The following is a 16564-nucleotide window of genomic DNA, read 5'->3' on the forward strand; positions in this document are numbered from 1 at the left end:
CTATAGAAAAGCAAAATCCATGCGCAGTGAGCTGGTGTGCAATGCCCCAGTAATCAAAAAGCCAGCCAATTGGTTACAGAACCAGAAAGGCTTCAAATAATGCAGCACATGCAAAGCCTGCAATCATGGCATAAACACCACTAAAGTCAGTATACCATTCAGACATAAACCATACACCATAAAAGCACAATACTCATGCAAAACCGAATTTGCGGTGTATGTGCTGACATGTGTCTGTGGTAAGAGATATGTAGGTTCCACCATCCACCCAGCTCATGTCAGAATACTACAGCACTTGAGGGCAATAGCGAACAAAGATCCCGCCTACCCAGTAGCAAGGCACATCAACCAGCTACATGAAGGCAATGCCCAGAATCTCACATACTATGTCATCGACAGTGTGCCTAAGAATGCGAGAGGAGGCAATCGGAAACTAGCCCTACGCCGACTTGAGTCCAGATATATAATCCTTCTGAACTCAAAAATCCCGTTCGGTTTGAACGCGGACGAAGCCCTGAATGTACACCTATAACCAGTCTGTACTCTTATCATCCCTCATAACCCATTCTTAAAACATCTGCTGTTCAACTACTACTCAAATTGATTTTAAACCACAAGCACTGTAACTAAACCACCTTTCCTCAAAGTTTATCACAAAAAACACCAAGTATCACTTTTAATTTTCTATTATCACTTTCCCAAATCACACTAAACAAGTCGCGAGCCAATACTCCACTTGGAGAAGAGAAAGGCCCATTTAGCTAAAGGTTTGCAAAAATTAGTTGCGTCGGTATGTAAATGTATGACACCAATTGTTGATACAGCACTAAACCTAGCATACGTATTACATAGGGTATGATTTGCAAAGTAACAAGATATAACATACTACCAAGTATGTATCTCGTTAAGCGTATGTGTATCAGAATCATTATACATGCAGTAGGGAGGCATATAACTTACTTTGGTCAGGATTTCTCAACACTAATCCTACGAGCATGCCCTTACATTATAAACTACATAGGTGTGGTTTAACATTACCAAGAATGACCGCTAGTGCAGCAATGATGTATTAGCTAACCAATGGTAGAAATACACGTATGTATCTGACTTGTAAATAGTGTGGGCGCACGCTTTATTTTAATTGATTTTAGTTTATTGTACTTTTAGAATTAAGAGTGTTCTCAAATTTCATGAATTATACGAGTGTGAGGGTTAACACACGTAACAATGAATTACTGAGACTTCTTTGCAATGTGGTTCGAGTGAACGTTACATAGTTGCATAAACATAGGTGAAAGACTAACATGATGTAACAAAATGCAAGTCATGAAACTTTTCTATGTCCACACATGAGGGATAAACATGTAACCATAAAAACCCTGGGCCAATTGAAACTTGTAACACAACTAACACCTAAGAAACCGTGTAACATTCATGTGTATATAAAGTGTAACAAAATGACAATGCAGATGTAGTGAACAAGACGGGAGCAAGCCGCCGAAACGCATCTATGCAGCAAATGAGCCATTAAATATCGTTTGGATTATGATTCACGGAGTCAGCACCTTATTTTGATGAGAACTTTGGTGTGGTGACAATATATATATATATATATATATATATATATATATATATATATATATATATATATATATATATATATATATATATATATAGCAATCTGCATTGAAGACTGAGTGGATGCATAAGTGTCTGAATGCAGTGGCGCTTACTGGAAGCACCTGGTGGGCTAGTTAGCCCACAGGGGCCCTCAGGATTGAAGCGGAATTATTTCCCCAAATTAAAACACGCCGCAGGGCTTGTTTGCACATGTCACCTCAGGGCCCGTCCCCTCCCTTCGCCCCTGTGTAAACATGCCCCGTGTCCGTTTTCATTAGGAAGATTACATCCCCTTGAATCCTGAGGGTCCCTAGGGTCCAACTAGCGCACCAGGTACCTCCAGTAAGCGCGACAGAGCTGCATTGCAGAGAGGTGTAAAAAGGGGCGTGGCCTCTGAACACCTCTCGACAACGCTGCCCTCTGGCGCATACTGGATGTTCCTGGCGGGCTAGTTGGCCCCCAGGGATCCCCAGTATTCAAGGGGAATTTGTTCCTCCTCTGCAAACCGCCCTCCCAGGGCCATAATCTGGGCCGGGCACCCCATCCCCCGGGCCATGGGCCTTTTTTAAAATATTTTTTATTGGTGGGGGGCTACCTTGCCCCCCTCCTTTGGCCACTTATTGCCCCGGGACCCCCTCCCCCAGGCCTTTTTAAAAAAAATATTTTATTATTATATTATGGGGAGGGGGGCCGTGTGGCCCCCCTCCCCGGCCACTAATGGCCCTGGGGACCCCATCCCCCGGGGCTAGCCCTCTCCGTTGGGGGCCGGGGGGTGTCCCCAATCCCCCCACAGTCCCAGCATGCACCCCGCTTCCTTTGGGAGCCAGCATTGCTTTTCCACCTAGCGAGCAGCTAATATGCTGATCCCCCAGGGGAAAAGTAATCTGCTTTGCTATTTGGAAGAGAGAGCAGGTTGACCTGCTCTCTCCTCCAGATAGCAAAACAGTTTGCAATGACAGGGTGGGAGCCACAAGGCTCCCTCCCTGTCATTGCAAGAAGCAGTGTCCCGGGGGTGGGCACCCCGGGACACTGCAGGAGCCAGCCCTGGGGGGTGGCGGTCCCCATTACCTCGACAAGGCTCCAAGAGGGGGGCTGCGTGGCTCCCTTCCACATTTTACAAAGCCCCGGGGGATGTGGGTCTGTCACGGACCCCCAATTTAAATATTTAGTGCCCAAACAGGGTATATTTAAAAAAAAGAAAGCCCCAGGGGTGGCGGTCCCCGGGGCTGGGGGGCCTGAGAACCCCCCAACAAAGAACTAGAAGCCCAGGGCGTGGCGAACCCTAGGGCTTGGGGGGCCTGAGAACCCCCCAACTGATTTTAAGAATCCCCGGGGGTGGTGGTCCCCGGGGCTGGGGGGGCCTGAGAGCCCCCCACACCAATTTTTTAGAAGCCCCAGGGGGTGGCTGTCCCCGGGGCTGGGGGGCCTGAGAGCCCCCCACCCAATTCAAAGATGCCCCGATTCTGCGAGGGGGCCATGAGCCCCTGTGTATATTATGATAAAGCCCCAGGGTGGCGGTCCCCGAGGCAGTGTGGGGGGGATTAGGCCTCCCCACACTTTTTTTCATCATACCCCCAGGATTTGACCCCCCGGGGGGCTAATTATCATCCAAGTGCGGGAGCCCGCACTTCATTTTTTTTTATCGGCAAGATCCGCGCATCCTGCGTAGATTTTGCCGATTTAAAAAAATATATATTATTTTGGGGGCCTTGGGGTCCTTTTGGGACCCCCTGAGCAGGCCTAGGGGGTCAGGGTGTTTCTACCCTGCCCCCTTTTCGCGTTTTTCACATTTGTTTATTAGGTTTCTTGTGCCTTGGTTCTACCGAGGCACAAGATGGCTGTCAACACTTCCTGGTTTAGAGTGTTGACAGCCAATTAGCATGCAGCTCGTGCACGGCAGGGTCCGCGGATCTTCAGAGGATCCTCTAAGGCCATAGATATATATGTACCTTTAAATGTGCTTTTCTCAGAAACTACTGAACGGATTTACATCATATAAGCAATAGGCACGAGTCTGAACCAAGGACTACCACTTTGTCAAATTTGGTGTAATTCCGTTCAGTCGTTCGGGCTGTAGCCGCGATGAACGGTACCTATGGAAAATTGCATGGGGAAAACACGTTTTGGGACCCCCCTTTTTTTTCTCTGTCCCTGCTTCACAAATCACCCCAAGACTTTCAGTATAGGAGCAGACCGAAGCGGCCCAACAATTTAGAAAATTTCGGCAAGATTTGTCAACCTTGTATTTTGCCCCCCTGTCCCCCTACCTGCTTGTCTGCACAGCCCACGTTCAACACTTTAGGACTTTGCCGTCAGCCCCAGTTCTCCGCGGCAGGAGCCGTTTGATTAGAGGGCGGGTCAGACTCTCCCTCCTGTCAATCAGGTGACACAATTGGGGTGGAGAGGGGCGGAATTGATTCCGGACTGCTTCAAAGCCTCAAGGAAAGTGGACGTGCTGCAGAGCGAGGAGAGGCAGTCAGTTGTGTTTCCACCCAGGCTGAACGTAGCGTACACTGTATCCCGCACTTCTTTTTAAATCTGCTCACATTTGTTTTAAGTTCACCCGCATTTTAGCTTGTATATTGCCCCCCCTGTCCCCCTACCTGCTTGTTTGCACAGCGCATGCTCAGCACTTTAGGACTTTGTCCTCATCCCCGGTTCACCACGGCAGGCGCTGTTTCAGTGGAGGTCGGTGCCAAACTCTCCCTCCTGTCAATCAGGTGACACGATTGGGGCGGTGAAGGAGCAGAATTGATTCGGGACTGCTTCAAAGCCTCAGGGAAAGTGGACATGCTGCAGAGTGAGGAGAGGCATCAGTTGAGTTTCCGCCCCGCGCTGAACGCACCGTACACTGTATCCCGCACTTCTTTTTAAATCTGCTCACATTTGTTTTAACTTCGCCCGCATTTTAGCTTGTATATTGCCCCCCTATCTCCCTACCCGCTTGTTTGCACAGCGCACGCTTGACACTTTAGGACTTTGTCCTCATCCCCGGTCCACCGCGGCAGGAGCCGTTTCAGTGGAGGGAGGGGCTAAACTCTCCCTCCTGTCAATATGTGACACAATTGGGACGGGGAAGGGGTGGAATTGATTCCGGAATCCCCTTCATTAGCACATGGACCAGAGGACGCGCAGCGGGCGCGCCGCTGGTGTGCCGAAGGCGCACCAAAGGCAAGTCCGTCTGCGCCGGTCCGCTTCCGGCCCATGTCCAGCACCAGCCATGCTGCCCAATTGTAAGTAACCCCTAGAGTAGTACTATTTAGGGAGCAAATCTTAGCATTTAGGTTTAAAGGTTGCACTAAACCCACTCGTAGGAATCCCTCCTCATGGATATGCAATCATGGCGTACAGGACCCCTATTGTAACAACTGCACCTTTAGCATTAATGATGACATAGGCACAAGTTGTAAAGCACTAGAAACAACTATTTCCCCTAAATCAGCTACGAACATCAGAGCATGACTTCTAAACTGTAGGTCACTCCCTAAGCATGCCAATGACATCTGGCTGCTTTTAGAAACTAAAACATGGGATATGATCTGCCTAACTGAGACATGGCTAAGAGACAGTACTAAACCAGCTGTCCATCTGGCCATCCCTGATGATTATAAAATTGTGGTGGAAAACAGAGATGGCAATAGACTAGGAGGGGGCCGATCCGTCATTTTTAAAAAGGATTGGGAAATATCACACAAAAAAATAGTGACCAAAGCTATTTCCTTCAAGGTTACTATCTACCCCACACTCATTATAGCAGGAATACTGATCTATAGACCACCTGACTCAAAACCCAGTAAGTTAGGGAACATATGCGATTTGATAGCTGACCACTCGCTGAAATATACAAACTATCTGGTCTTAGGGGATTTCAACATTCACATAGAAAAGGTACACTGTTCCTTAGCATCCCAACTGATCGACTCCCTTAAAGGTTTAAATCTCAACTAAATGGTCACATCACCTACACATACTTCCGGACTTATATAAGATCTTGTTTTTACTAATATCTCTACCCTTATGGCCGAGAAATCTATCCCCCTGGCATGGTCTGATTTGGTTCCATTCAATCATAGCTTTACCACCAGCCTAGACAGTAGGGACAATAAACATGAGATTTGAAGAAATTGGCGAAAAGTCAACCCCAAAACTATTGGCCCTGCACTTCAGAACATACCTGATGTTTTTACGGGTGATCCTAACAGTGATGTGACAACTTTTAATCATTGGTACACTGTCACTTTGGACACTATTGCACAACTGAAAGAGATGAAATCAGCCAGGCTTAAACCCTCCGCACCCTGGTTTACTCAAGATCTCCAAACAGAAAAGAGCTGTTGCAAAAGACTTGAGCGAATATGGCAAAACTCCTATAGTATGGAAGCAAAAAACATCTATAGGAAGGCAGTGAGTCAATTCCATGAACTAAAACACACAGCCATAAAAAACTACTTTGCTACTCAAATCAAAGCATCCAATAACTCTACAAAAGAAGTTTTTAAAATTGTCCAAAGCTTCATGAAACCGGAGGTTTTGAAAAGCAATATTACTCCTTCGGAAACTCTTTGTGAGAATTTAGCTAGTTTTTTCCATGATAAGATTGAAGATATCTACATCTCATTTACTGAGAGTGAGAGCCCAGTCACACCTTGGTCCCCAACCACAAAAACCTGGACGACTTTGGCCCTTTCAGTACTGAAGACTCACTTAATCTACTGCTTAAAACTAAGTCTGGCTCCCCCAGAACCCCCTCCCGGCCAGATTTTTAGAACACTAGATCACTTGATTAATCCCTCTCTAAATGAACTATGGAATGCTTCTCTAAATATTGATATTTGTCCATCGGCATGGAAAAAGCCCTCATCTAACCCATCCTAAAAAAAGAAAATGCTGACCCAACCATTTAATTTTTTTTTAGACCTATTTCCCTTCTGCCAGCCCCGGCTAAGGTTCTTGCGAAGGAGGTACAAAAACGGCTGTCTAGCTTTTTGGAAACCAATAAGCTACTGAAGGATACACAGTCCAGATTTCAAGCTGACTACAGCACCGAGACAGCTCTACTGGAAGTTACTGAATCCATCCGGAAAACCCCTGACAAAGGCTGCTGCGCAATGTTGATGCTGCTCAACTTGTCAGCCTCATATGACACGGTATCACACAAGATTCTGCTTGACAGGCTCAGGCAATTAGGGATCTCAGGGGCTGTGTTGGCTTGGTTCCACTCCTTCCTTGAAGGACGAGTCCAGAGAATACCATTACAACCATTTGTCTCATCACCCGCCCCCTAATCTGTGGAGTCCCCCAGGGCTCGGCCCTTAGCCCCACCCTTTTTAATATTTACCTCGCCTCACTGGCCCCACTCATCGAACAATATGATGTCAGTGTCATCTCATATGCTGGTGACACTCAGCTAATGTTTTCATTTAAAGATTATTCAGAAGCAGCCTTCACCAAATTTTGGGACTGTCTGGCAGATATATCCACCTGGATGACTACAAATTGTTTACGGCCTAATGGCAATAAAACTGAAGTTCTTTTCTTTAATCAACCATCACCCCCTAGATCAGACCTTTGGTGGCCCTCGGTACTCCATCCAGCTCCCTGCCCTGTCACTTCAGCGTGAAATCTGGGTTTTAAAATCGACGAGACTCTGTCATGCAAAACCCAAATAGGTGAGGTTTCCTCCACATGTTTTTGGAAACTAAAAGCCTTGCATAGATTCCTTCATCTGCTACCTGTCAAATGTTTGAAAACTATTGTTCACGCACTAGTGACATCCCAATAAGACTATGCTAATAGTCTATACTTGGGACTGCCAACCTATATGTACAGAAAGCTGCAGACAATACAGAATGCAGCCGCAAGGCTTATTAAAACATTCCCTTAAGACACCACATCTCGCCACATCTACGTACCCTTCACTGGCTCCCAGTAAGGAAACGCACAGAATTTAAGGCACTCAGTCTCACTTACAGAGCAATAAATGGCACTGGCCCGCACTATCTAGGAAAACGCATTCAAAAACTAAGACATACAAGAAACCTAAGATCAACTTACCAAGAACTTCTTGTCATTCCCCGCTTTCCAAGGCCAGACTGGGTGGACGGTCTTTTTCAGTAAAAGCAGCCTCCCTGTGGAATTCTCTACCTCTACAAATCAAAATGGGTCCCATCCGAACCCAGTTTCCTTAAGTTAGTGAAACCATGGCTCTTCAGTCTACCGTAGTTTCTGACTGGTTCCACAGTACTAACCTACATTCTCCTTTTCTCCGCTCAGCGCCGGGACACTCCAGTTGGGGGTAGCTGTGCGCTCTATAATATGCATAATAATAATAATATTAACAGGCGCCAAAGTTATTCCAAATAGAATGTTGCAGATTTCCCATGGAAAATAGGTCCTAACTATAACTACCTACTGTCGACCGCCAGTAGGATATATGTATGTATATCTATATATATATATATATATGTATATATATACACACAGGTCCAGCTCGACACCAGTAAACGAGGAGGCACTCACTCAGGCACAAGTAGATTTTAAACCAACAGCTTTATTTTAAGCTCGCTCGTCCTAACCCAACGCGTTTCGCCTTCAGCCAAAGGCTTGATCACAGGTATTGAGCTCTAACACGAGCCTACTTTTATGTCTAGTGCACAGTGAAAAAACAACAGTGAAATGCAAATGCATTGTGGGAAACCTAGTTTTTCAACTATGAAAAAAGTGTTAAGTGCTCATTTAAAATTGCATTTGGAAACAATTTGTTACAAGCGGATAATTTTTAGTACATTATCGTGAATTATAAGTCTTTGGTGACTGGCTCTCTTGCCATCCTCGTGTGACAATTCTGCCTCTCTAGTGAGTTTATAATGATAATAGGGGAATGAGTCTTTTCTTTTTGCACTGTCAGATTAGTCTCTCTGAGGAGTTATATAAGTTCATGAATGCGCTTGCTTCATAAGTGTACGTGCAATTCTTCTGTTTGGTTAAGGCCTCTTGGCTCGAGGGTCCTAAATGCAACAATGTGTCTTGGTTCTTTTTGTCTTAAAGCTTTTCTACAGTTACCTCCCCTTTCTGAATCTGCTTGTTGATCAATTGCGCAATATTTGAGGGTTTCCCAGTTGCTATCGTGATGTTGACTCATATGTTTTGCAATTGCGTTGGACTGATCCCCATCGTAATGGCTTGTGTGTGCTCTAGGATCTGTTTTTTGGCTTCGAAGATTGTGCTTCCTATGCAACTTTTGGCACAAGGGCATGTTACCATGTACTCTACGAACGTACTTTTGCGCGTTATTTTCCACTTCTTTCCTCCAAACATTTCTATCTCCTTGGTTGCTGATGCTATTCTGCAGACCTTGCATTCTTTGCAGGGCCAGAAGCCTTCACGGTGCAGCCTTGTGAGGTTGGGGACATCTTTAAAGGGGCTGTGAACCAATTGATCGCCCAAGTTTTTTGCTCGGCGAAAGGTGACATGTGCATGTTCTCCAATAATTCCGGCCAAAGTCTGGTCTGGGCGTAGTATGCCCCAATGTTTTTTGATGGCTTTGATCAGTGTTTGTTTTTCTGCATTGTAGGATATTATGAGTCTGCTTTTGTCTTCTTTCTTTGTTTCTTTTACTTTGTGTAGAATTTGCTTTCTCTCTGTTTCAATCACTTTCCCACCGTGTTAGGTTGATATTTTCTCTTGATGAACCTATTAGTAGCCTATATGCTGTGTTTCTGGAACTCTGATTGTTTTGAACAGATTCTTTTTAAACTGAGAAATTCTCCGTATGGGATACTTCTCCTTAATTTATCCTCATGAAAACTTTGGCCATGTAAAATTGAATTCGTGGCAGTTTTCTCACAATGTAGAGTGGTTTCCAAGCAATTATTTTCAATGTAGATCTCTGTGTCTAGGAACACCACTCTTTCACTGCTTATTTCATAAGTAAATTTGAGGTTTGTAGAGTGTTTTTCAATCTCTCAAAATATTGTTCAAATTCTGTTTGTTCACCGTCCCAGATTATAAAAAGATCATCAATGAATCTTAACCATAAAATCGTCCTTTCTTTCCATGCATAAGGTTCTGTTTTCCAGGTCTCATTCTGTTCATACCAACCCATAGTGAGATTGGCATATTTGGGTGAAAAAGAGAAACCCATGGCACGCCCTCGTATCTGTTTATAGATGTTTTTGTTAAATAGGAAGGTGTTGTTGTGCAGGCATAGGGAGATCATTTGGTTCAACATTTTGTTGTGTTCCTTGTATTTTATGTTTCTTTTGCCCAAATAATACCTGCACGCATTCATGCCAATGTGATGTTTGATGTTAGTGTACAATGATGTCACATCCATGGTGATTAGTTTAAAAAAAGATTTACATACAATCTTTTCCAATCGTTTCAGAAGATCTGTTGTGTCTTTTATATGTGATGGTAAGTCCCATACTAGGGGCGCCAAGAATTGGTCAATGTAATTTAAAATACCTTCAAGTAATGAGTTGTTCGCCGTCACGATTGATCTGCCTGGTGGTTTTTGGTCGTTTTTGTGAACTTTTGGCAGACAATAAAATGTGGGGGAAGTAGGAAGGTTGTTTGTCATATATTTCTGTTCATCCTCACTTATCCGGCCAGCAATTGTCCAGTCTATTATTAATCTTGTGATTTCCTGTTGCAGAGATGCCGTTGGATTTTGTTTTAGCAGTTCATAACAATTTGTATCCAATAATTGGCGTTGGGCTTCCTCTACATAATCTATTTTATTGATGATAACGATGTTTCCGCCCTTGTCTGCTGGCTTGATTTCTATTTTTTTGTCTTCTGCGAGGTTCTTTATGATTAGTTTTTCTTTTTGACTAAAGTTGTTTTTAGTTCGGCTCGGTTTGATTTTGTACAGTTCATCAACCACTAATTCATGGAATATGTCGATTTTATTCCCTGGTGATAGTATGGGGTTGTATTTTGATTTTTGTTTGAGTCCACTCTCATTTGCGCCATCTTGTTCAATAGTATCTTCCATTGCGATTAGTTCTTGTTCTTCTTGTGAGATTGTCATGACTCCCATTGTCATTAAAGTCAATAGTCCTTCTGCATCCTCAGCGTTCAAATCAAAATCGGGTCTCTGCTTGTTTTCTATTTGTTTGTTGGTGGTTTTTTCAGCATAAATTTTAGCAAGTTTTAATTTCCGCGTGTACTTGTATAGATCTACCCGGGTGTCTGCACTATTTATATGGGCAGTTGGGCAGAAGTTTAATCCCTTTTGAGTGTGTCTTGCTCCATTTGAGTTAGGGCTCTGTTTGTGAGATTAATGATATTCAATTCTTGAGAGTCTTGGTTTGAGTCCATTAGCGTTGCGTTTGTCTGAGTCTCGCTGTGGACCAGGAAGCCTCCTTTGCCTCGTTTCTGCCCTCTCTGTCCTCTTCTGGTTTTCCTCCACCTCCTCGGGGTCGACTCCTGCCTCTGCCTCTGCTTTCGCTGGTTGTTGTTGCTGTTGTTCTAATGCCCTTTGCATTTCTATTAAAAAGTTTGTCTTTTTTGGTTGTTGAGCTATATTTTGTGCTGTTTGTTCTTCTTGATCGCTTAACTCCAGGCTCGTCAGTGATTCAAAGCTTAAGGTTTCATTCCCATCATGTCGTGTGGGTTGCTTGCTTCTCTTTTGTTTGCGTTGTCTCCCGAAGGTAAAAATGCGACCTTCCTCAAAATCCGCTTTGTCCCTCTGAAATTTATGTTTTTTCCGGGCTTTGACACGTGCTTCGTGCTGTTCTAAGTTTTTTAGGATGTCCGCTTTTAATTTTTGTTGGTCTTCGTTTAAAGTTAGTGAATTCATTTCATCTTCTGTCGTTTTTAGTTCACTCTTAATCTCTTTTAGTATTTTCTCAATATGTTTGATGAGAATCGCCATTAGACCCATAAATGAGTCTAAGAGATGTGCGCCCCATTCCTGTAGTAGCTCACTCGACGTGTCTTGGTGGCTCGGCATCAGAGTTAGTCGCAGACCTCGGGGTATTCTATTTACCTCCATGTATTTTTGCAGACTTAGAAGTTCCCACCATTTATTGATCTCTCTCTTGGAGAGACGTTCCCAATTTTTCAGTTTGTCCCTGGTGATGTTGGTGGATGCACCGATTTGGCCCCTTGCCGTGTTGGTTGGCCCTTTATTTGTGAATAAATTATCTATATCCGCTATTCTCTTTGCTTTCCTTTCCTCCATGACGAGTAGTTTTTATCGTTTGTATTTATCTGGTTTAACCTTATAGGTTTCTGCCGGTTTTGGTTGGTTAAGTTTGCCTGAGTCTATTTTGTTGGACGAGAAAAGACACTTTAAGTGGTTTGTTGGTTTGTTGATCTGTTTGTCAATAAAGTTTGTTTGAATTGTTGCAACAGTTCATCAGTGAATTACATCCAAACACACTAAAATGTCACTCGTATATCCCAACTACTTTCTAATGTATTCTTAGAGTAATAGACGCTCTTATCTCGCAGATATTGGCACCGGGGGTGTACACTTTTCCTGACTGTTCGAAGGTGACATGCAAAGCACTCGGGTTCGCTCTTACCGGAGTCTTTGTCACAACGCGGCTTCAGACTTATCCAGTTCGAAGCTCTGCAATGTTCATCGTCCGTCTCCGTGGTGTGGCGTTTTCCGTAGTGGTGCTGTTTCTCCTTCCGCATCGTCGCGTGTAATCACTCTCAGGTGAGTAGTATTCTGTGATGGCCGCCTCGCGTTCAGAACAGTAATTTAGCTTCCGTTTTGTGGTTCTGAGGTGGAACGCCGGCGCTCTTAGTTATAGCGGGGTGCAGAACTCCTCAAGCCGACAGAACCAGTCGTAATTTTACGCACACAGGTCCGGCTCGACACCGGTAAACGAGGAGGCACTCACTCAGGCACAAGTAGATTTGAAACCAGCAGCTTTATTTTAAGCTCGCTCGTCCTAACCCAATGTGTTTCGCCTTCAGCCGAAGGCTTGATCACGGGTATTGAGCTCTAACACGAGCCTACTTTTATGTCTAGTGCAAAGTGAAAAAACAACAGTGAAATGCAAATGCATTGTGGGAAACGTAGTTTTTCAACTATGAAGAAAGTGTTAAGTGCTCATTTAAAATTGCATTTGGAAACAATTTGTTACAAGCGGATAATTTTCGAATTGTCACACAAGGATGGCAAGAGAGCCAGTCACCAAAGACTTATAATTCATGATAATGTACTAAAAATTAACATATATGTTTGCAAAGAATTTCAAAGAAAGTTTCCAATTAACCAGATTGGTAGTAAGCATGTATAGCTCTTAACGTTTTCTTCTATACTCCAATATGCCTGCAAGTGAAACATCAGAAGGCCTAAGTAAGCCTATAAAATGTTTGGGCCTTATCTAACGCATAGACACCTTGAGGCATAGGCTAACAAAAATCTATGCAACCTGCGAGGTTAATTTCTTTGAGGGGATTAACCCTTCCTTATATTCAAGAACCAGACATCTCAGGGTTCCAAAAGAATCTAACAACCACAATCGGACAGAGACATAGGACTATATCCATTGCAGTGTGAACTGTCCCTGTTTGGGAAGCCCAAGAGTCAACCCCCTAACTGCCATAAAATATACCTTCAAAAAGATCCCTTAGAATGAACAGAATTAGCTCCAGTACTATCTTGATCTTAAGCAGTAGCCCATCTGGTCCTGAGGGATTTCTCTTTTTCATATCTTTCATAACCACTTTATTTTTATGATCTGAGATTGAACTGTGTAGTCATGCCCGTTGGAAATGAGCGAATGTGGCTAAAGATGGGTATAGACCCTAGAGTCAACCTCAAATAATGCCTTTGTCAGTTAAAATATTGTCTATAGACAATGTCTGGAAGTAGTTATTAAAGCTCTGTCATCCTCAATATTATTGGTCAATCTTATGTTAATGTTAGAATTGACTAGCTCCCAAATTTACATTTACTCTAAAAAAGTTAACATTTTGAAGTGTTTTTTTTCTAGCTAGAGTGGTAAACAAATTGGTTTAAAAGCAGTTTGCAGCTTTCAAGTCAGCCTGGCAGATTTTTAGTATGTTGGTCTTTGTCCTCACTATGACAACATCAACCACAGTTTTTATGTAATTGTACTGGCTGTCAACACCCTGTTCCAACTGTGTTTCAGGCACAGCTGCATGACAGCCACTTTTGGCTTTCAAAAGCATGTCTGCTAGTTGCCACATGCCACTTTAAAGAAAGAGATTGCACCTGTCTTTCTTCACACTCAAGAAGAGGAACAACAATTGCCCTTCAAGATTTCTAGACATCTGTGGCCCAGTAGTGAACTAGTCACAGAAAAGAACAATGAAGCTGAAGTTCATATGAGTTCGCCGGATAGAGCCAGCAGGCTAGAACCACTGTCATGACAGCACTAATTGGTCGTACAGACACACAGACAATCAGGACGTCCTTCCAATAATAACAGGACTATCTGTACCCCAGAGAATGATCAGTTCAAAGATTCACTCTTTAGTATTCAGTATCAAAATCTCTAACCGTATTTGATGGACCCTGAAGCTTTTAAACTAGTCAAATGCAATTTCCTAAAACTGCACCATCGTCCAAATTTTCTACAAGAACAATGCAATAAAATGTAACAGGTTTGTCATAATGTAGTTCCAAATGTCATGCTCTGTTTTCAAGCAGGATTTATGGATACTGTTGCAACATGATGTAAAAATATTTCTCCAATGTTAAGTTTGATGTCAGCTCATAAAAGACTCTACAACACTGAAGAGTCAGAACTAAACCAAGAACTAAACGAAGACCCTTTACACCTACAGGGCTGGCCCCAGAACTCGATAAGTCTGCAACTCATGCCCTAAAGTAACTATTACTAGTGTCCTCACCAAACAGTGATACGCTTCTTGCATATTCCATCACTCATGACATGTTCTATGACATAATTGATAACATCACTGCAGCATCTGAAGAGGCATAACACTTTGCTCGGTGGGGCTCAAGTATATGGTTAAGCGGTGGGTTCTGTGGCTGCACTTTGCAACTTGAATGCGTGAATTATCAAAATATACATTTCATTGTAATTATTGCAAATTTTTTAACAAAGACAATATATGTGCATTATATAAGTTGAGATCCTGTTTTCTTCACAAATCCTATAGGTCCACTTTTAATATTTTAATGTTCTGATCCTTTCACAAAGTCAGTAGGTCTGTCTTACTTAAAATGACACCCAAGCTCTGCGCTCAACCCCAACCCCCAGTTGGCATTGGCTAGGGTACAGAGGGAGAGGCTGGACAGCAGCAGGGGCTGGGTGCAAGGTCTGGCCTGCAGCCTACTTAACAACGCACATGGACAAAGGGCGTGTGTGGCATGGGTTTGGCTGCCAGTGAGGGGTTCGCCACAGCGCCTGGCCAGAGGGTAGGCACTGCGGCCAACCCCATGCCCAACAAGGCAAAAGGCTGTCTGCAGAACGGGGGTGCTTGGCCACAAGGATTTCGTGCAGAGTTTGCCCAGGTCTTAGAAGATGATAGCATGACTTTGTCTGGTGTATCAGACATTGTGCCCCATGAGGAGCATTTGATGCAATCAAACAAACACAGAGAGACTGGTTAATTTCAACTTGATTAACAAATGGATTTTCTAATGGAAAGATGTACTGGCGCTAAATGTTAAAATGCACTGCTATGGAAATTGCCAGGTTCTACACACTAAATGGACATTTCTACAGAGCAAGACATACTCCCAGTGTGCTGTGCTGTTTTCAGGGTGGTGGTAGAGAAAAGTTTGTTGAAAAATTGATTGATTTTGAAGCTGGTGTTCCATATTTTGTGACATGTGGCCTTTTCTTGCTGAAAGGTGACTCAGAACATGACACTTGGGCAAATAAATGATACTGTTTCCAAAGGAGGATGTAACAACCACACCTTGGGAGGTAGGTGGCAATGGGTGTTGGGACAGCGATGTCCCCTCATGGCATAAATGTATGTACAGCTACCTTGGGTGAACCAACTTCATGTGAAATCTTCATCCCATTGTGCTTTAGGATTTAGAAACATTTCAGCAAAAACTCCCCAGCATTCTAGCGGGACCAACATGCTTCAAGTATTCATCCTTCAGTTCCACATGAGCCACTACAATTTCAGCAGCAGCCTGCTCAAGGAGGATTTTTCTTCTTAAAAAGTTCCTTTCTGCATTGGGACTCAGAAAAAACTTCAAAGCTTTTCTTCAAAAAAGTTTCTGAAGTGAGACTTAGACGCTTTGTCAAACTTTTTGACTTCCAGACTTTTCACTGGGATCAGTCCACTTGGTGTATCCGTCCATGGCTCCATTGCAGTCGGCCTCCTATTGCACCTATGTCCCAATCTACTACTTCATACACTATCATTGGCGCTCTGTGCTATTAGGTGCTATTTCTACTTAGAATGTTAAACAATCATATTCCTCGTTCCTTTTATTGTATTTGTGTTGTTTTAGTTTCATTTTGTTTATTACATTTTCCTCTATTTTTGAAATTGAGTTGCAATTTTTATTGCTTGGCGCTTTTAATTTTTTACTGTTTTGGTACAACATACGTATTTTACACATTGCCTAAGGCTGATCTGTGTCATAGCTACCAAGAGGTCCTCTCACAGAGTTGCATATATTCAGGGACTTAATGGACTTCATGCAAAGCAAGGATGCAAGAGAGTGATTTATTGAAGGTAAGCTTAAAAAACGATAAAAACCTTGAGGAAAAATAACAAAAACTATTTGACAAGGTAGGTTTGGAGGGCTTTCCTGAACATCAAGTGGTATTTGAGGTGATGTAAATGGAACTTGAAGTTGCTCCAGAGCTCCAGTGCAAGGTAACCAAAGAATTATCACCCGTTTTAAGTTCACTTTATCAATGTGCCCATGGACAGCCAACTCTGCCCACAATCAATGAAGCTACACTCCCATCATTTTGGGATCTAAATATTGTATATTATTATTGTATTGATTTTGTTT

The sequence above is a fragment of the Lissotriton vulgaris genome, chromosome 8 (assembly GCF_964263255.1).
Source record: "Lissotriton vulgaris chromosome 8, aLisVul1.2, whole genome shotgun sequence".
NCBI lineage: Eukaryota > Metazoa > Chordata > Amphibia > Caudata > Salamandridae > Lissotriton > Lissotriton vulgaris.